This window comes from Panthera tigris, chromosome B4 (genome assembly GCF_018350195.1).
Source record: "Panthera tigris isolate Pti1 chromosome B4, P.tigris_Pti1_mat1.1, whole genome shotgun sequence".
NCBI classification, from domain to species: domain Eukaryota; kingdom Metazoa; phylum Chordata; class Mammalia; order Carnivora; family Felidae; genus Panthera; species Panthera tigris.
The window spans coordinates 113,517,055-113,538,123 of NC_056666.1; the positions used below are offsets into that span (position 1 = coordinate 113,517,055).

Sequence of the window (21,069 nt, forward strand, 5' to 3'; positions counted from 1 at the left end):
TGCAAGAGACGGTGAAGATCCAAGGTCCACCTCTGCCTTCTGCTGGATCTGTAATTCTCAAACGCAAAGCTCTCCTTGGAAACAATGGGAATAATGGGCAATCCCTTGCAGACAGCTTTTGGGAGTGAACTGTCCTTGACATATCCTGAGTTAACTGTGGTCTGAAGGCCCAAGGCCATTTGCAGCAGGATTTTAATGACTATCATTACTTCTGCCATTACCACCACCCAATAAAACCATCACTGACTTGATGTGATTACCCTCTGTTGTGCCGTGCCACCAAACTCCAGCATGTGACAGAGCATATGGTCTTTGCCAACAGCATTATTTATCAAAGGAGGATAAAAATCACAGTGGCGCCCTGCTTTTCACAGGAGGTAATGGCTTTGGGCAAGACACAGCTTCAGCTCAGCTTGGGTCCTTCAAAGACACAGCCCCCATTTTCCCACGAAGCACTTCATAAAAGTGAAAATGGAACACATGCTGAATGGGATTTGCAGAATAATGAAAACCCTATAATTAGGAAGCAGTAGTTAGAATTATATTACCCCATAAGAGCAAAGCTTAGTAACAAGTTAATGCAATTACTAATTCAGCTTTTCTAGAGATAGAAGCAAACAGTGCAATTAAATCCTCAGTCTTTATTTTTTTCAGGGGCCTAATGAAAGGGAAATAAATGAGCCGGATCCCCTTCTTCCTACCTCTGTCTCAGCTGTGCCATCCGGGGATAGGTTTCCCACCTCCTCTCTCCAATCTTGTCTGAAAAATAAAACAGGCCACCAGCTGTGAAATGGATTGTGCCCTCCAACTTTGTACCTGGAATAGAAGCCCTCATTTTTGACAAAGGTTGCCAAGAATTTTGCATCATTGGCAGCTTCCTATTCCCTCATTAGCCTGCTTATTCTGCTTAACAAAAGATGCTCTGTGTGCTGATTTGTATGTGAATGTCAGTGTGCCCTGTGTGCATTGATTTTGACCTGTCCCCATCTGTCCCCGTACACAGTTGTAGTCTAACCCACCATCTTTACCTGTAACTCTTCTCCCACACAAACCCAATTCACTCCAAGTGATGGTCCCAAATCTCCCGAACGCAGTGTTCACTTTCTGATGACCTTTATAAATACCATTCGCTGTGCTTGACGAGCCATTTCGGAGAGGGTACCAAATGCAGGTGATTTCTCTCAGCCGCCTATGTTGGAGGAGGCCACTGGTCTGATGTAGTGACTAGCAATTCGCTGCCACGAAGAAGACAGATGAGAGGGTGGCTTCATTCTTTGATGCTAAGAAAAAAGCCCTTAAACTCACCTATCTACATGTAATTATAACCTTCAGGATCCAATAGTACCAAGCCAAAACAGTCCCTGTTTGGACACGCATCATGGTAAATGAACAACCGAATTTAGTAAATGGTTGGCCAATTAAGAACACAGAATAGTGACTTCTGGGTGATCATTTTGATCAATCTAACTCACACATTTCATGTTCAACAGAAGTGCTCAGTGAAAAGACTGAACTGTGTGTAAATGGAACCCAAATTTACAAACAGTTAATTTGGATGAATTAACCGGTCCTTCACTGAATATAAGGTACCACTGATCATAAGACATCCCATTATTTAACAAGTCATGGAGGGAAAAAAAAAACACCAACAAAGCTCAACGCCATGTTTACTTATTAGAGAGCTTCATCTTCTGTTATGTTACGTTTATTTGATACAAATATGTATTTGTTAAGCAACGCAGGGCCATGATATGAATATCTATGCCAAGTTTCCACATGTTCCACCACAACCATCATCATGTCTGTCACTGACCAATAGTGACTTTGATACCATCGACTGTATGATGCATCCTGATCTCAAAGTTGTTGAATTGTAAGAAAATGGGTACTTCAGCATCGATGAAATATGGTATCTGTATCCTTCAGATGAGGATCTCGTGCAATCAACAGCCTCTCCTCACTTGACATCGGCTCCTGCCCCAAGTGGCAAATGGATCTTGTCTGTGTACTAAGAGTCCTCCTCTCCCTCTGTCTCCCCCTTCTTATGATCCATGACGGTCCTCTCAGGGCTATGCCTCACGCCGGCCTACACTTTGCACTTTGGCCACTTATTAAAAGTTTAAGCTTTTCTCCTTTTTTTGTTTTTTCCTTTCCCAAACTCCTTAATGCTTGCCATTGTCACCTTATTTCTGCCATTGTTGCTCTCTGTTTATTTTTCTTAAGCTTTCTTTTTTTTTTCTTTTTTAACATCAAGAAAAAATTCCTTTGGTTAAAAGTCTGTAACTGTCCCCGTTCTCTCCCAGGAGGCTTTTAAGAGGTCTTCAAAGATTGGGGGTAGAAGAGTTCAATGATCTACGTGCTAGTTCAAAGACTGTCCCTCCTCCACTTCTGGGAACCACCTAGATACACCCTCTCTATTAACCTACCTTTCCCATTTTTAAAATTTCAATTTCTTTTTTCTCTTACTGTTATACAGCAAGATCAAAGGAACACCTTGTCCCTGGGCCTTCAGCGCGGAAAGGCCTTTAGCTCCTCACAGGCCATCACCCTAGTTACTCAACTGCCTTATGACCTCTCAGCCACAGTGAGCAAGATTGTTCTATGTACCTCACACTCACACACCCATACGCATGCCCTTAGGCTTCCTGTTACTTTTTAAATTTACTTTGTTCCACCTTCACAGAGGCTTTTAATATTCATGTTAACCTGATTTCACCTGTATGGAAGCGTTAAGGGACATGTGGGCATTCTGTGATGTGTCCTCGTTCTAAATGTCCCCAAGGGTGGTCCCGGCCCACTAAAAATAAGTTTGTTTCAAAGCCAACTTAAAATGTTTACCTCCCCGGCTCCCTAACCTGAGTTACCCTTCAGTGACTAGTGATAGTATTACTCTTCCTATTCAATGTTTACATACAGTGCTGGGCAGGAAGATGTTCGCAACTGGCTGGGGGTAGAGGGAGGGACTGTGGTTTTGTCCATTTCGGTGGAGTAAATACTCCCACCATGGCTGATTTCGAGCCATCAACGGGATGTCACTAAACACAGTTGTAATAGGTGCACAGTGGTACAGATATAGTAGATATAACTTCAAGAGTAAATAGTAAAATGTGGTAAAATGATTAGGAAGTGAGGACTTTTACTATTAACTCCTTTGTTTTTAATATAGTTTCTTTTATTAGAAAAGTTCCTATAAGTTTCTATAAGCTTATTAGAAGTTTATATAAGTTACTTTTTAATAATGCCTATGTTTAGTAACCAGCTGAACAGAATTTTGGAAAATGTAGCAATTGGCTCTTGAAAGCTCCAACAATCATATTTAATTATATTGTAATAAAGTATATACTACCTAGTATTATTACTATTATCTTCATATTTTCTGTACCCAACTAGATTATATACTCTGGAATATGAAGTATTTGTCTTATGCTTCATTTTATTTACTATGCTGCTAAACACAGAAGGTAATTAATCTCTAACATTAATAATAATGTTTACTCATTAAAAATGTTTTTGAGGGGAGCCTAGGTGGTTCAGTTGGTTAAGCGTCTGACTTTGGCTCATGTCATGATCTCAGAGTTTGTGGGTTTGACCCCTGCGTCGGGCTCTGTACTGACAGCTCGGAGCCTGGAGCCTGCTTCAGATTCTGTGTTTCTCTCTCTCTCTGTCCCTCCCCCACTAGAGCGAGCACATGTGTGCACGCTCTCTCTCTTTCTCAAAAATAAATGAACATTTAAAAATAAAAAAATAAACATGCTTCTGAGGGGCTATGAAAATTTACTAATAACAAAATTTTGGCTTTGCCCCAAACCTGACTCTTCCTGCAATCACATCTTTAACCCCAAAAATTTTATGAACTAAAAATATGCTATCAAAAAAGATATAATATCAGTGTAACTGAATCATCTTTGACACCAGCTATAGGATCATCTACTATTAAGAGTGGTGGTGACCAGCTTTGTTATCAAAAGCTGTTGAGAACACTGATCAACTTTCAGTCACCAACAAGCAAGCCAGCTAACCTCTATGAATGTTGAAGTTAGAGCTCTATGGGAGAAAGTATTCTTGGGGTGGGAGTCCCCTGGTGGGGTAACCAAACTGACAAACTTAATTAACCAAACTCCCAAGAGCAATCACTCCCTCTTCAATTTACACTTAAAATGAACTGGCATGTAATCTCAAATGCGAACTTATTATCGAAGAGATACTATTGTTATCCTCACTGGAGAAATAGCTTTCCCACAACAATAATGTTGTTTCTATTAACCAGGATCCTTCCTTTTCCAGAAGCAAAAAATCAGATTAGCAACAAGGAGGACATTTGTTGAGTATCAAACCAGGAGATAGGAAATATAAAGTCTTGAAAGATGCATACTCCAGGATATGAACAGTACAAATAAATCATCTCTGTTCTGCAGTGGAGTGTATCTAAGCTCAAGACTATTAACATCTACCAAAGTGTGTCCGTCATAGTTGAAAAGTATTGGTAAAGACTGAAAATTCTCTACATATGTCACCAAAACCACTATTATCTCATGCCAGAAGTGTTACAATTGAATGAGTTTTAGCTTTATGTGCTATAGTTACATCACAGACAGCTGTCTAAGCATCTGCACTAGTCCAGGACTGGCAAATCCATAGCTCATATGCTGCCTCCCACTCCTTCTCACACCATTGGCAGACATCATTAGTTGATCACTGCACTCTTTCTCCATTGAGCGCCACCATTCTTCCCAACACAGTCTATACAAAGCACTCCTAATCCTGGCTCTGTGCTCTGAATGAAGAATTAGGAGACAAGGCATTGTACAGGTCTCTTGCAGGGAGGGTAAGGGCTACACTTGACTCATGTATTATTTCAGGTTCATTTCGATGGTGTTGCTATCATAGAGCTAACCTTTTGAAAATCTTGTTGCCAATTGATCCTCACTGTAAACTCCAGAGTGTAAAGTCAAGAGCTTTATGTTGGCTTTGGCTTTTCTCTGCTCCAGCATTGCAATGTGGTGGTGGTGGCTGGGGCGGGGAGGGGGCGGGGCGGGGGTGTCCTATGTCTTACTTAACCAGACCAAATTGTTCACCATCACTTCTGTCAGCGAAATGTACATGTTAGAAGTCAATTATTTAAGCTTTCCTGGCTTTTTGTCATTACCACTTGTGGGCGCCACTGAACTAAAGGGAAGCTGGTTTTCTTTCCAGTACCTTCATATACTGACACTCTGCTTAACCTTACCATCCAGATCAGGAGCTCCTGACCTAACCTGCACCACCATCTTGGATGCACCAAACAGCTAGTCACTTTCTACACAAACAGAAACATCTCTTTTTACCTCCCTGTACCTGCCCGTTTCCTCAGATCCCAATCACCTTACATCCACCTCAGTCTTTGTTCCTGTTTACTTGTCTTTCTCCTCCCATTAGATTGTGATTCCTTGAGGGCAAGGCCAGTCTTTGTGTCCCCACACCATTATGATTCCTAGCACACAGTCTGTCCTCTATAAGCATTTGTGCTACATTAGAGACGTACTGTGCTGAAAGTCACAGGCCTCTCATTCAGGGTGACAGAAAAGAAAACCATACCACCTCATTAAGTTGTAGCAAATTTTCTACATGTATTTAGGCATGTGCTTAGGGCCTGCTTTTCAATTCTTTATACCATGAAACAGCTCCCATATGGGTACTAGTCTTCTGCTCCTTCTCAGGGTAGAATTCAGCTTCTTAACTCTGCATCCTAAAAGGTCCGATAGAGAAAGAATCTGGATGTCTTTCCCCCTGATGCTGTAGTGGTTCCATTGATGGTCTTACAGGAAAGCTGGGGGGAATGCGGGAGGGGGGGAGAGCAGTCAAGTTTCTAATAAATATTACTTCTGGTCACCTCCCTTCTCCCACTCTGAAATTCTTAGAGTCACCGCCCACCCCCACCCCCCAGCCCCCAATTGTTGACTTTAATTGTGTTGTCCCAATAGCATTTTGAAATTGAGCAAGCTCCTGGGAGCATTTTGAAAGGCCCTGTGAGCTTCCTGGTCAGCATTTTCAATCTCTAATTATAACTTTGCATCATGGCTTCACTTAATACTTGTCAGGTGGGCCTGGGAGTAACTGATGGTTTGAAACTAAATCTTCAGTAGCCACCATCAATGTATTGAGGCTTAATTCCTCTTCTGTTCTTAGAGAAGCTGCTGAAAGCAAAGAGGAAATATATGCTGTCCTCAATCCGAGGAAAACACAGGGACTTTATTAGAATGTGGTGGCATATTTATAGGAACTTTACAGCTTGTGGGGCTCAGGGCCTGAATTCACCTACACCTTCATCTGCTTCCAGGGCAATCTATTGTGGGATGGTCTGGATATGACCCTTTGGAAATCCTGCTTTTAATGAACTGATGAGGAAAGGTGAGTACTTTTCTCTGGAAAGAACATTTTTCTCGCCCACTGACTTCACAAAAAGATAAAAATGTGCTAAAATATAGTATAGAAATGATGGGACTATTTTGAAACAGAGACAAAAGCATTTTGACTGGAGAAAGGAATGTCGGTGATGTTAGAGAATTTCTTTAATACAAAGAATAGACTTAACTTTTTGTGTAGAAGGGAACTTTGTCTCTCAGTCTTTAGTTGTGAGTTTCTGTTTTGCCAAACTCTTATGCTTATGTTGGCTTCACTGTCTTCTCACCTTCCCTTAATCCTTCCATGTGGTTTTGTTGGTATTCATTGTCCTTCTAGCAAGCCATCTCCTTCCTTTCCATGCTGCTGCTTCCATCAAATGTAAACTATGGTACCTTCCTTAGCCTATTCCAGATGCTTCATCCGTCCATTCCCTCATTCATAAGGCATGTATTGTGGGTCAGACATTGGCTAGATGGGGCAGACACACACCCACCAGGCAGTCCCCACTCTCAAGGGACTTTCAGTTTATTGAGACCATTTGGGAACCATCTGGCAACATTACAAACTGTATTAAAATTTTAAACTATGTTAAAATTCTCAGAGACCATCATCAATCCTCCAAGCTTGAGGGTTCTGATTAGCTGACACATTTGTAACACTAACCTAGTGGACAAGATGTAACTGTGATTCCTTGACCTGAATTGAGAAGCCCTCAGTGTGCCAACAGTCCTTGGAAAGAAAGCTGAGGGAGACTGGGAGAAGTCTGGAACCTCAGCAAAGAACACACATCAATTCATAAAAAGAGAGTTCCACATTCCTCTAGTTCAGCAGCTGTAGGTAAGATACCGTGTTCCTGGGGACAAGGCTCTTCCCACAGCAGAGCTGTCTTACTCCATTATAAGCTAACCTAGGATGACTCACATTCCCTCTCTTAACATCCTCCCTGGCCAAACTAGCCAGATCTGGCACTCACCTCAGAGCCCACAGTGGGATTCTGACATCCAGCTGCAGCACTGGCACACTAGCCCAATAAGAAACCACTGTTTTTATGAAGTAAATGATCCTTAATGCCAAAAGCACGCTAAGATGTCAATTGAAACAGAGGTCTACCTCCAAAGTAAAGAGCTTCAAAGAGCATTCCAGATTTCACCCCTAAGCCCATGCTTGAAGTCAGTATCTATGTGCTGCTAATGATTGTTAAATTAAAAGGCAGTCGTTTAATGGAGCACTTTCAGTATCCAGTTGCCTTCTGCCATATGGCTTTGGGCATGAAGTGATTAAACTATAATGTCCAGAGCCTCTGCTGCTGGGCTATTTAATGGTGCTATGCATCATGAGCCCTGAGATGACGGGAAATCTGTTTTCAGTTTACATCCCCAGTGAAAAGTGACTCCTTTTGGCCTACAGGGGTTTAAGCCCTCCTCCAATCACTACGGCTTGCACACTCACACTAACCCTGCATACAGCCACTAGATGAGACAGGCCTGACTCTCAGAATACGGGCAGGAACCTTCATCATGCAGCCATTCCCAGGGTTCAAAGACAAAGAGAAGAACAATTTGTGGTGACTCATAAAGCAAGAAGCAAGAGCAGAAGACCTTGAGATAAGGATAGTTAGAGGCACACGGAATGGGCTGCAGCCTGGAGCAGTGCAAAAGTTCTGGCTTTTGGCTAATGGGGATGGCTACCAGGCCTTGGTCATGCCTTATGTGCCAGGCACTCCACGGAGTACTTTATAAAGTATTTTTTTTTAACGTTTATTTATTTTTGAGACAGAGAGAGACAGAGCATGAACAGGGGAGGGGCAGAGAGAGAGGGAGAAACAGAATCTGAAACAGGCTCCAGGCTCTGAGCGGTCAGCACAGAGCCCGACGCGGGGCTCGAACTCACGGACCGTGAGATCATGACCTGAGCCGAAGTCGGATGCTTAACCGACCGAGCCACGCAGGCGCCCCATCCACGGAGTACTTTAACATAGATCACCTCATCTAATCATCCCAACAGCCCCTATCAAGGACGTATTATCATCATCCCCATTTGCTGAGGGCAAAACAGTCTTAGAAGAATTAAGTAAGTTGATCAAGGTCACAGCTAATTAGTGGTGGACCTAAGATTCAAACTCAAGCCTTCTTGACTCTAGAGCCCAACTTTTTAAACCATGATGGTGGTTGAACATGTCTGCCAGTTTCTTACTTAAGGGGTGAACACCACTATAGGTATTTTTTAGTTCCTTGCTTCTAAATATGATTAGTAAACTATATGTGATCTTCACTTCAATGGGCAGACTTAGTCATTTTTAACATATCCTTTTGTTGGTTTCATGAAAGCCAAGTCTAAGGAACCATTTTAAGTGCTACATATAGACACCTGATCCAGCAAACCATACCTGACTGTTATCAATAAGACTCTGGAACTCAGAAAGGGCAAAAATAGATAACTATCACCTCTTCAGAGTTCTGCTCGATATGGCTTTTGCTTTCTCAATGTGATATTCATTACATTCATATAGGCATTTTTAGGAATATAACACAGTTCCTGTTTCCAAGGATCTTACACTCCTACTGGGGAGCCTGGAGACAGAGAGTTCAGTAATACTCAAGAACATAAACAATTCAAGCCTTTAATGGCCCAGACAGTACTAGAGACATGCAGAGAATCAAAAGACCTCAGAAGAAAGCCCTTATTACTTTACTATGTGAGTGAGCAACTCATAGACTCATCCTACCAGACTGAAATCAGAAAAGGAACTTTTGGTCATATACTTTACTCACCATGGATAAATCACTTAAAATCATAATCAGTCTGAAACGTTGGGTGCCCATGGTTGAAAGTCTTGTGTAGCTTTAATAAGACTTTAGGCACTATGCCAATCAATTCCTTTGGAAATTTCTACCATAGTTCTGAGAGAAAATTCTTGCAAAAGACAGAGGCACTGATTCACCCTCAGTAAATGGGTTCTCTTACCTGATGGGCCTTGCTTCATTAACTTTTAACTGGTGCTTTTAATATTCAGTTTGTACTTTTAAACTTTTAAAGCCTTTATCAGATGTTCTTTGAAACCAAATGCATACCACTAAAATACGCATGTTTCCAGCGTGATCAGATTTCTTTTCAACTTATTCACAAAGACCTTGAGAGGACAAAGAATGTATTTAATGATAGGAACTAACATGGCGCCAGTAATGAATGGTTCGGTTCTGCCAATAATACCCAAAACTAAAGCAGTAATTTTTTAAAGCCTTGTTTTGCTTTAGCAATTTAAAATAAAGTATTTTCATATGTATTATCTTATTTAGTCCCTCTGACAGCCACAGAGCCAAGCAGAGTGGGTTTTACTATCCCCATTTTAAAATAAATATGGTTCAGAGCCCTCAAATAATGGAGCCAAGCTTATGCAACCAGTAAGTGGCAGAGTTGGGCACCAGAACTCTGGCCTCCTGGCCCCCAGCCCATTGCCATGTCGATTCAGCTATTTATATCAAACAATATAACTTCTATTCCTATGTGATCTCCACAGGCACAGGTTGCAAGTCTTACTTGTCTCTAGATTCCTGGTACCTGACTTGGGACAAGTAAGAGTTTATGGCGGCCCAGAAATAAAGACACTTTGTGCTAGTGTCTGTGCTTTTCATAATCACAATTACCAGTTAGTTGGGTTGAGCTAAGACTAATAAGGCCAAAGTTTCAGGTTCTAAATAGGCAAATAACAGTTCTACATACGACCAGTTATCTGACTAACCTGTCCTGAGAGGGATCTGGCAAGTTAGTGGATAGCTTAGTCCAATTTATTTTCCTAAATCCATCCATCCATACTCGAGAGTGGGGACTGTCCCATCTGTATGTAACTTCTCAGGAAACATCCTCGCCTACAGTCTCTCCCAGGAGGATTCGTAAACAAGAGCAGCGGCCAGGATCTGTTCCCAGTGACACTTCCCCTCAATCTGGCATAACTGATTAGAGCTAGATTGGTGCTTGACCCAAAAGCAGTCAATGGGCAGCCAAAAAGCTTTGAGGTGTCCTGGCAAGAAGGCTCTGCCCCCACCAGAAACAATGGGAATTTACAGGGCTGATCAAATGCCCCTTATCAGAAATTCAAAGTGAAGATATAAGGAAAGAGTAACTTAGGAGCAAGAAGAGAGAGACTCGGAGCTGGAGACACATTGATGGTGGAGCACCAGAGTGGGGAACATGTTTGAAGTGCTACCTGGGCTCCAGGCAGGGTTACAGTCTTCTGAATGGCTGTCTTTTGAAGCCAGGGCTGAGTTTTCTTCCCTTCCAGGCCAGATGCTCCTTAACCTTTTGGGATCTTGATTCTTTTGATAATCTGATGGAAGATTTGGGTTGTTGTCTCAGAAAAATTTACATACAAAAATTTAGACTAATGATTGCATTTAATTTCAAGGGATTTCTTGATCCCCTAAAGTCCAACCTCAGACCCACTGAAAATCTATGCACCACAGGTCAAGGAAACTGTTAGTTCATCTAAGATGGCCATGGGATCACATGATCTCTGAAGTTCAGCATGTAGTATAGGACTTGGAACATAGTATTACATACATCTTGGTTGAATGAGTGAATAAATGAACAATTGAATGAATATGTAAATAAATAAAAAAAAATACAACTTGGGAGTTCATGCCCTGTTGACAGCACATTAGGAACATCCTTTTCCTATCTTATGAAACACTTTGTTAACATAAGCTGGAAGCATGGCTGGAATGAATGCCTGTTACTTGTATAAACCCAGATGATGTTTAATATACTCATCAACACAACTGATGGGCACACTATCACCTTGCACATACAGAACTACAAGGGCATTGTGCCTACCAGTATACAAATGAGAACTTGGAATGTCATAGCCTACAAGAGGCATCCTACTTTTCCAGTAGATAAAGAAATGAAAATTTACTAGATTTTCTACTTGAAATACATATAATCATTTAGAATTTAAGCTACTTTTCCTTAATGTACAACCTTAAAAATAATAATGATTAACACCTTTATTTCTTTTTCTGACTTTTGGGAGAAAAAACTTGTTATATTCTTTTTTTTTTTAATTTTTTTAATGTTTATTTATTTCTGAGACAGAGAGAGACAGAGCATGAGTGAGGGAGGGGCAGAGAGAGAGGGAGACACAGAATCAGAAGCAGGCTCCAGGCTCTGAGCTGTCAGCACAAAGCCCGATGCAGGGCTCAAACTTACAAACCATGAGATCATGACCTGAGCCGAAGTCGGTCTCTCAACCAACTGAGCCACCTAGGTGCCCCCAAAAACCTGTTAGTTTCAATAATCTAGGATTCTACTTTAGGTTGAACATTAGCTGGCTTCTCATTTAGACAGAGAGAGAGAATAGCCTACTTCCCTTTGGTTATTCTGGCAGGGTTTTGGAGGGGGTCGGGGAGGCTGCTATTACCCATCTGAAGATTGACCAGAGTGTAAATTCTTTGAGGGCAAGACTAGCCACATAGCTTAGTATCTGCCTCTCTTGACCACTGCCAATCTTAGTGTAGTACAAATAGAGGGATTTTAATTAAATATAACTGTGGTCCACAAAGTGGGGAGGACAGATCTGCTTTTTGATTTGGCGAGGGAACAAAAGAGAAATGTCAAATGCAATGATCTCAATATTTAAAAAAAGTATTGCAGTCATCATTTCAAACTGATTACATTTAAAAGGAAAAATCTGTCCTGTGGTTAATTATTTTTTTATTTCTTAATCCTTTATCATAAAACTCCTATGTAAAAAGCTGTACTGCACTTTCAGTTATCAGTAACTAAAATTGCAGGGTATGACATGCAGTCATATGTTTTCACATAAAGAGTCCCCCCCCGCTCCCCACTTTGGGATCAAATACCCCAGTAGTGTAAGAAGAATGAGAGTTCCATTTATTTGCAACACACAGCCTATGAAGACACCAGTGGCACAAATATTGTACTGTCCTTCCATCCAAGGAGCATAAATATTCTCTCATTAATGTATTTCAAGCCTATTTAACAGGAAATCTATACTTGGTTTGTCGCATGGCTACTAACATCAAACACCTAATTTTTGCTAGCTCTTGAGCCACTTAGCTTACGAAGCATAACATTTATTCTTTTAATGTGATCTTCAAAATACAACTACTGGATTCAACATGTGTGTGGGCTGAGGAGGAGTGAAGAAACCAATATTTCCTGAATATTCTTTATGTAACAGGGACTTTGTAAAGATGATGTCATCCTAAGGAATTCTTTTACCCATTTTACAGACCCTGTGAATTGAGCTACAGAGAGATTAAGCTACTTGCTCAAGGTAACACAGCCAGAAAACAACAGAGTCTGGACTTGAATCAGTACACCCTGCCCTCAAAGTTTAGGTCCTAGCCTCTTGCTGCCTCCCTAGCAGGGTCCCATGAGAGGGGACGGTTGTCTGAATCACCCCCATTATTGCAAATCATGCATTAAAGACCAGTTCTGCTTGATAGGATTCAAAGACAAAGACTTCAACTCCCTGCTCTCACAGTTTAGAGCAATCACTTCATTTGAGTATGATCCACGTGTTGGTATGAGGTCCCACCCTTTCCTACTGGAGGTCAGGACCAGGAAGTATGGTAACTCTCTTCAGTCTAAGGAAACACCAACAGGTTAGAACAAGGAGCTGCTCTGACCCAGCAGCAGGAGGCCAAGTTAAAGAATAGAAAGGCGTAACCTAAACCCAGAACTTGGCTCTCAGGTTTAAATGCCTCACCATGTAACTTCGGCCACAGCACGCTGCAATAGCAATGAGATCTAGATCCCAAGTGGAGGCTCAGATTCCATGTCTTCCTCCAATAAGACTTTGCAGGGTGACCTTGGGCTAGATCCTTGACTTCAGCGTTCTCATCTTTGAAGGGAGGGTTAGCATGTCTTACTAGCATCCCCCTTGTAAGCTGGTTTTTAAGTAGAAGTGACACAGCCTTGGAGCAGGCACTAGCATAGAGGGTAGCTCTCCCCATACACACAGAAGCACTTGTGCAGAAGACCAGACCATCAGGCTCTATCCTTTGGGCAAGACCTTTGGGCAATCTCTACCTCCAAAGACCCCAAGCCTTTATCAACAATCCCCCATTCTCCCATCAGTGTTCTTTGGTAATTACAGCTATTGTAGCACCACTGCTGTCCAGGATCAGAACTTAAGAAGTTCAAAGGCTCCAGGAATATGTGGTGTCCTGTCTCCACATCCAGTAAAAAGCGGCATTGCTTTCTGACAGGTGACAACAGACACTCACGGGGCAGCAGTGAAGGAGCTGTGTTTACATGACACTTAATATCCAGGAAGGCATTTCATATATGGGGGTGCCCATATCCAAGTAATCCAACCCCATGGACTTGGACCAGTGGTGAGCTCAAGATGATCTCCACCATTTGCTTGGCTGTCACCACCTCTGCAACCTGCGGGAATCGGCTGATGGCTCCAGAGAATGACTCCAGCCTTTCAAATAGAAAAATGTGGTGTGTTACATGTTACCCAGACAGTAGAAGAGAAAGGGGACCTTTAAGAAAATGTTTTGGAAGGAAAACTAGGGCAGCTTTGAAATTATTTTCATAGTCTTTAAACTCAAAAAATAAATCACCAGGGCTAATAGTTATAGACAGCAGAACAGGCAGCCATACTAAGCTCTGTACTTCCTTGATTCTAACACCTGTTGGGGGGCATCTCATGGGCCCATACTCCATAAGGCCCTTAATATGTATTGTCTGAATTAATCTTCATGACCATCTATCATCCTCTGGTGTGAACCAGCAACATGACCTTGAGCCAGCATTGATATCTCTGGGCCTGGTCCTCTTCTAATGCCAGGGTAAGAATTATCAACATGTATGTCAAAATCCCCAAGGCTTATGCCAAGAAATAGAATAGAGAGGAAGACAATAAGCCATAATGAGGGCATAGATAACATTGATACAGAGGGGGAGGAGGAGAAGCAGTGTAAATAATGGGAAAATATCTAGAGAGAGATGGAAAGACAAATTCAATAAGCACTTTCAAAGTATGGGCCTCAAAATAAGTGTCTTTCTTCCTTGGAATATTACTGTTTTGTGCCAGCTTAAGAAGCCTGACTACCTCCTGTCTGCTTCAGAAAATAGACAGGATAACAGGAAACAGTTTCAGATTCCACAGTGATTATAGCTACTTAAGTTTGACTTACCAAATACTGTCTCAAACAGATGGTATGTAACATTTGATTAAGGGCTTATCCTGCAAGCCCAACAGGGAACATTTCTTCCCCTCTTAATATAGAAAAGATGCAGAGAAGAAAGGAAGTAAAATGACATCTTTGCTCATATTCCATGTGTATCAGTTTTTCTCAATGTTTGTGCCTTTCCTGAAATGAATATGTGTTTATTTTGCAACTCAAGACCAAACTACAAAACACTGACACCATAGAAACTTGGTGAAGAAGGATATGGAAGATCATCTCATCAACCTCCTTATTTTACTTAAGGTAATAGAGACTGAGAAAAGTTAGCCGATTTTCCCAACGTGGTACTGTGGCAAATCTGGGACCAGGTCTTCTAACTCAGGCTCTGGCATTCACCCTAGGCTTTCTGTGTGTATATGTTCAATGTGGGGAAAACATACAAATCGGTCAGCACCATTATTACTAAATTAGCACCAATCTGTGATGAGCAATTATCAGAACTTGAAGCTGATGGGTAATGCCATTCAAGTCCAGTTAATGAGCCAAAAGCTTGGTTCTTCAAAACACTTAACATTAATCAGCATTTGGCTTTGGTTTGTGACAAGTATTTTCAAAACATCACAATTACAATATTCTTAGCTTTGCTCAGTGTAAATAAAAAATGAAAGAAAGTCAGAATTTCATAAATGACAGTCTCCAGAATGGAAATAATGAGTCCCACAGAGAAGGTACAATGTGTTCATCTTTCTAGAGGCCAAATGTAATTTGGGAACTATTGAGGTCACTGAGAGATTACAAAGTGTGAGCCTTCTGCTTGGTGAGGATGAGAAGGTGAACAGAATCAGCCCCATAATGCAGTGAGAAAGGAATTACCCCAGGCTTTACACCCATGTCCTACTCCCAGACATATCACTTAGCCCCACTGTCACCAACAGTGCCTTGGAGGAGAGGGTTCCCCACCATCTAGTGGGGAGGAAGCAGCATGTTGAGAGGAACTGGAAACTCAACACATAGTGGCCTGGCTGGGAAAGTAGCAGAGGAGAGGAAGCCAGGGGGCAAAAAAAAAAAAGAAAAAGTGGTTGGTAGGAGACAATGCCTTAGCTCCAGGCTCCAGGGTTCCAAGAAGGGTTCTTATGGAATTTTATTCTTCAGGTTTCCTGGAGGAGTTCATCTATGATCTACCTGTCTATCTATCTTCTTTCTATCTATCTAACTATCTATCTATCAGGACAGGCTAAAAAACTGTGGTTAATGTTAGGTTTTCTGAAAGACAGAGAATTTCTTCTTCACTGGGCTTAGACAATAGCTAACATTAATTGAGAAGTCACTATGCTCCAGAAACAGCGCTAAGTGCTTTCTCAGCAATATCTCATTTACTACTCACTCTCACCCTTTAACATGATAATAGCAGTTATAATCACATTCAGGAATTTATTCAACACATATATTAAGCACCTGAGGATGTGATACGTGATGCACTGTTCTAGGCACTGGGGATGTAGCAGTGAATGAAGCAGGCAAAGTTCCCCTTCTGTGTTAGGTAACGTATAGCAGTTAGCTATTGCTGCCTAACAAATTTCCACAAAATTTACTGCCTTAAGTGTATGGGCTTCCTGATCTTGGCTAGACTCACTCATGTATCTGTAGCCATCAGGCAGATGGGCTGGTCTAGAAGAACCTCCACTGGGAAGATTCCTCTCTATTCCACAAGGTTGCCATCCTCCAGCAGCTCTCCTGGGGGTGTTCTTTATGGCAAAGGCAGGGGTCCCAAAAGAGAGAGTGAAAATATGCCAGGCTTCTTCACGCCTAGACTGAGAATTAGCACACTATCTTCTGCCACATTCTGTTGGCCAAAGAATGCCCTAAGTGCAGCCCAGATTCAAGGGTGGAGAAGTGGAGTCCACTCCATTGTGGGAGGAGTCACATTGGAAAACACATGCATACAGGGAGGTCACGAATGCCCTTCCTCTGGGACATAAGGAACAATGACTAAAATGCTGCTAAGGAATTCATGAAAATATTTCATTTGAGTCCCACAATAACCCTGTGAGGCAAGTTCAATATCAATCTTTGTTTCCTAGATAAGGAAATTGAGCCCTAGAGGGGTTGAAAACTTTGCTTGACATCTACAGATATTCCATGATGGAGTCAAGATTCAAACCCAAGACTGTGGTGCCTGAACACTGAACCATGGTGTGATTCTCTCCAGTCTGGGAACTTTGAGACAGAGAATGTTTAAAACATGGTCAGTACGTGCAAAGTGCTTATAGTTCTTTGGGCACCCACAATATAAATCTATGAAGAATCAATAACCATACGTGCCACTAAGCTATATTTGATTGACAACCAAGAGTAAGGATAAAGGTGGCCAAGAAGAGAGAAAGAAGCTTCCATGAATGGTGGGGGTGACAGTAACTGAGCTTTAAAGGTCATGGACTGTGGACAGCAAATGGCATCCCCCTAACTTCTATGTAAAGAGATGTCTGCATCTTCCTTGCTTACAGAATAAACTTCAGTTTCTCTAGAGTGGTATTCAGTATTTCTAACATATGGATTTATATATGCTAACATTTTATTCAGCTGAAAGCAATAGACAATCTGACTAACAGTGATTTTTTACTCAAATAGAGATTTTTCCCCCATGCACAAGGCTTGTGAGGGAAAGCAATCCAGGGCTTCCCAAGAGCCAGATGATGTCATCGATGTCTTTCTGTCTCTCTCCTCTGCCATCCTCCAAACGTATCTTCATTCTTGGGGGAGGGGTCTCATGGTGCCAGGATGGCTGCTGTACCCACAATTAATTGTGTGTATCCCTAGGTATGATGGAGAAAGGTGAGGAGGCCCAAGGTGAGCATGCCAGCACATCTGGTCCACTTTTTAAATGCTGTCCCATGACTTCCACCAGATTACACTCTTTTACTCTCTTGCTCCAGAGGCTGGTAATGCATAACTGCAAGGAAAGCTGGGTATCCTGGTATTTCAGTTTTCTAACTCCATAATATGGAAAAACCAGGCAAAATGGAGCTGTCACTGGTGTTTGCATATGCCAGCGAACAGAACTTGCCATTCTAAGAGCACTCTAGTGCATCGTTCTCCTAGCCCTTCTCCCTTCATAGATTGTGGAAATTCTTCTGTGACTCCCCTGATCCCCAATAGGAGGCATGCCTTCTGCCAGGCTCCTTTAGTCCTTTCTTGCTGCTGCTGTTTTGACATTTAGCACTTTCTGCCTTGGGTTGTTCCTCTAGTAGAATGACTGGCTCATGGTGTTGCCATCGGTAGTAACAGGACACTGCTGAGCTCTGTTTCAGACTTGCTGAGTATGAGTTGATCACTGAACCCACAAATAGAAAGTTAATACAGGTATCTGGTTTTAGGAGAAAGGTCAGGATTTGAGTTATAGGTTTGAAACTCATTGTCAAAAGGGAAGATTCAAAGTGGAAAGGGCTGAGGATTCCATCCACAGTCAGAGAAGACCATGGGGAAAGAGGAAGGAATGAACTCTAAAGAACAAGCAAATGTCAAGAGCAGTGCTGGACAGTGACAAAGATCTGACATCACCAAGGACAGGGAGCGCTGGCTATGTGTTTGCCTCATAGTCCGTGTGTCCTCATGAAGAGGAATGGAGGCCAGACTTGAGCAAGTGTTTTCAGTTCAAACTCTAAATTTCAAGGTAACTAGGGATGGAGGCAACAGACATGTGTTTCTGTGAAGCAATGAATAAACAAAACATATTAGTCCGCTTTCCTTATATGGTAAATGACAGAACCCTGACTGAAATTGGCTTGAAACTGGCTTACGTAAAAGAGATCTTATTTGCTCCTGAAAGAGCCGAGATGGCTTTTGCTTCAGATATGATTAGATTCAGGGCCCAAGTAATGTCTTTAGGAACTATCTCTCGTCTCTCTTCATTACCTATTCTTTTAATGTTGGACTTATTCTCTCTTACTGCAGATGACTTTCCCCATGCATCAGGAGAAGTTGGCAGAAAGCAACTCAAGTCTACAACATCTCTGCGGCTTGTGATTCCAAGACTGAGAAAGAGCTCTGCTCCCTCCTTAAGCTCCTAAATATCAAATCTCAAGGAAGCATCTGATGGGCCTTTCTAGGTTTCCTGCCTATCTCCAAACCAAGGGAGTGGAGCATTCTGATTGACTGGGCTGAGATAACACACTCACTTCTCTGAGATGTTGAGGAAGGGAGCTCTCCATTAAAATGTAGTTCTGTTGGCAGAAGAGAAGAGGTGCTAGATGGACAAAAACAATAGAAGTCTTCTAAGGCCTGTTGAAATAGGCTTTCACCAGTTGGGCCCTGCTTTCTTGTTGCGATTCAGACACACAGAGCCTATTGATAATTCAACAGTGAAGACCTGCTTGGCTGACTGCCCTGGCTGCCCACTTGCCTGTTTAGCCAGCAAACAGCCTCTTTGCCTCCCTCTGGGCTTTTAGACACATCCCAGGAAGAGGAGCTAAGTGGAACCTTAGGCCAATCAGTCTCAAGGCTTGCTATTTTCAGTAACTGAATTCAGCCCCAGTTGCCTTATAATTACATCCATTTGGGATCCTATTTGGCTCCTCTCCATGCCTTCCCGAGCTACATCTCAGATTCCTACTCTATATATTATTTCCTCTGGGCCTGGAATATTACTTTATTCTCTCCTGGTATAATCCCCTTACTAAGTCTCATGACTAGTCTCCACTCTTTCATTAAATAGCTACCTGCACTAGAGCCGTCTGCAGCTGGATACTGAACTCTGCTCACTTGTCAAGTCTTCTTCCTATTGCCCACTGGTTGGACCACCTCTGTGCTATCTCTGGAGGCTGGTTTAGACCCTGACAGCTACTAACATCCCTGAAAAAAACTTCCTCAGTCTCTAACTATATGGGGTAATCAGGCCACATGGAACAGCATTCTTGGAGGCACCCAAATCGTGTTAATTGCATTATAAACATTTGATCTTCCCTGAGGAACCATGCAGAAGTGGGAAGAATGCCCAAATTCCCTACTTCATTATCACACTCTGTCACCAGGACTTTTAAAGAACTTGTAATACTGGGTATCAAGGCATCGAATCCCCCCTAAATCAGACCCTCTCCTTTAGACTGAGCCTTTTTGCCCACAGAGTTCAGAGCATGTGGAGCTACCACCTAGTTCCTTCCATCTTTCTCACATCTCTTTCAAGGGTCTTATACATAAAAATGCCTTCCTTTTCTTCAGGAAAAGAGCAAAAACTCATGCATATTGATGCATCGAAATAGGCTCAATCAGATCTGCTTCATTAATTTTCCAAACATGCCTGGACATGAACTCCAGTAGAGAAGAATAAGCCTGGGTTTAGGTTGAATCCTCTTCAATAAGAAGAGGCATATTACTAGAAAACTCTTTCCCAATCTGAATTTACATTATCAAAACATTCTTGGTATGTGTACTGGATACCCATCACACATCACTTCACAACCTCTCAGCCCCATCTCCCACTGCAGCCACTGCTGTGGCACCAAGTTCCATACGGTTGGTCTTTGTCCATGGGTATAATCTGATAGTGTCTTACCTGGGCCCCCGTCACATGCTTTTTGCAACCCCTCCCAGGTCTTCTCTTGTGCAAGGTGCATTACACCCTAGGGGAACCTGCTTAGTACTAACACATTACAACCCAGAAGTAAGACGGGAGTTAATGCCATGGGACCACCCTTGACCAATAGATAACAGAAGCTAATGAATACATACTTCCCTCTTTTGTCTTCCAGGCAGCCATTTTTGAGACACAATTCATAAGTCTCCTGAGAAGATTCCAGTAATATATAATGCAGTTGTCTGCAACAGTGGCCAAACCAATAACTCATCCTTGAATTGGTTTTCCCTCTTTCCTTGTCTCACATCCCTTGTTACCTTCTCCTCTCTGGGATCACTTTTCAAATAAAATATCTCAGGTTCAGCTTTTAGGGAAACTCAAGTTAAGAGAGCATATCATGGTTTCTTGGTAACTGTCTAAAAGAAAGGGTAAACCTTTGGTACCAAAGATCTAGTTTCAAAATCTGTCTAACTGTAAGACCATAACAAATGACTTAGCCATTCTCAGGCCAAATTTCCTCATCCTTAAAATGAGGATAACATGACTGACCCCATTGTATTTGTCTAAGTATTTAACTGGATAGTCTGTGTGAGGAACCAAGCAAGGATTCCTGCCACAAGGCAGCATTCAATCAATATTCACTCTTTTCTCTTTATTCTCACCCTTTGCTCCTCATGGCTTTTTTTTTTTTTAATCAGAGAGTTGAAGAGTAGAAATGAAAATAAAATAGACATACGAAAGGGATAGCTGTGTGAACAAAAAAAATACTTCAAATGTATATACTTAATAGTACATGGATGGACACATATGTAGAATTCCATTAAGCTGAACACTTAAAATTTGTGTATTTTATGTAAGTTATATTGTAATCAAAAAAGAAATTTTAAGCACTAGAAAATTTATGGATATATTATATAGTCTCTAAAAGGAAGGGATACATCATTGTTCTGGAAC

At 41.8% G+C, this 21,069-nt stretch overlaps 3 long non-coding RNA genes across 7 annotated transcripts in view; 1 reads left to right on the plus strand and 2 right to left on the minus strand.

Annotated features, from left to right (window-relative positions):
• LOC122240422 overlaps nucleotides 1–1,568 on the minus strand; it is a 35,001-nt gene extending 33,433 nt beyond the window's left edge. Inside the window, exons 1-2 of the long non-coding RNA XR_006220162.1 lie at nucleotides 1,125–1,568; nucleotides 702–759 (exon numbers count right to left, since the gene is read on the minus strand). This is a non-coding gene — a long non-coding RNA (uncharacterized LOC122240422). The remainder of the gene's footprint in view (nucleotides 1–701; nucleotides 760–1,124) is intronic.
• A 3,084-nt stretch (nucleotides 1,569–4,652) lies between these two features.
• Nucleotides 4,653–19,258, plus strand: LOC122240420. 5 transcript variants are annotated; one of them, XR_006220155.1, is made up of 7 exons: nucleotides 4,653–4,825; nucleotides 6,317–6,387; nucleotides 13,614–14,204; nucleotides 14,764–14,849; nucleotides 16,628–16,791; nucleotides 17,364–17,393; nucleotides 18,498–19,258. It is a non-coding gene; the product is annotated as an uncharacterized LOC122240420 (long non-coding RNA). The 5 variants fall into 5 exon arrangements; XR_006220158.1 differs by having other exon boundaries at nucleotides 16,679–16,791; XR_006220156.1 differs by having other exon boundaries at nucleotides 13,614–13,854.
• On the minus strand, nucleotides 5,582–10,697 carry LOC122240424. Its single transcript, XR_006220164.1, has 3 exons — nucleotides 10,586–10,697; nucleotides 9,346–9,511; nucleotides 5,582–5,806 (listed from the first exon to the last, which is right to left on the minus strand). It is a non-coding gene; the product is annotated as an uncharacterized LOC122240424 (long non-coding RNA).
• Nucleotides 19,259–21,069: the final 1,811 nt, after the last annotated feature.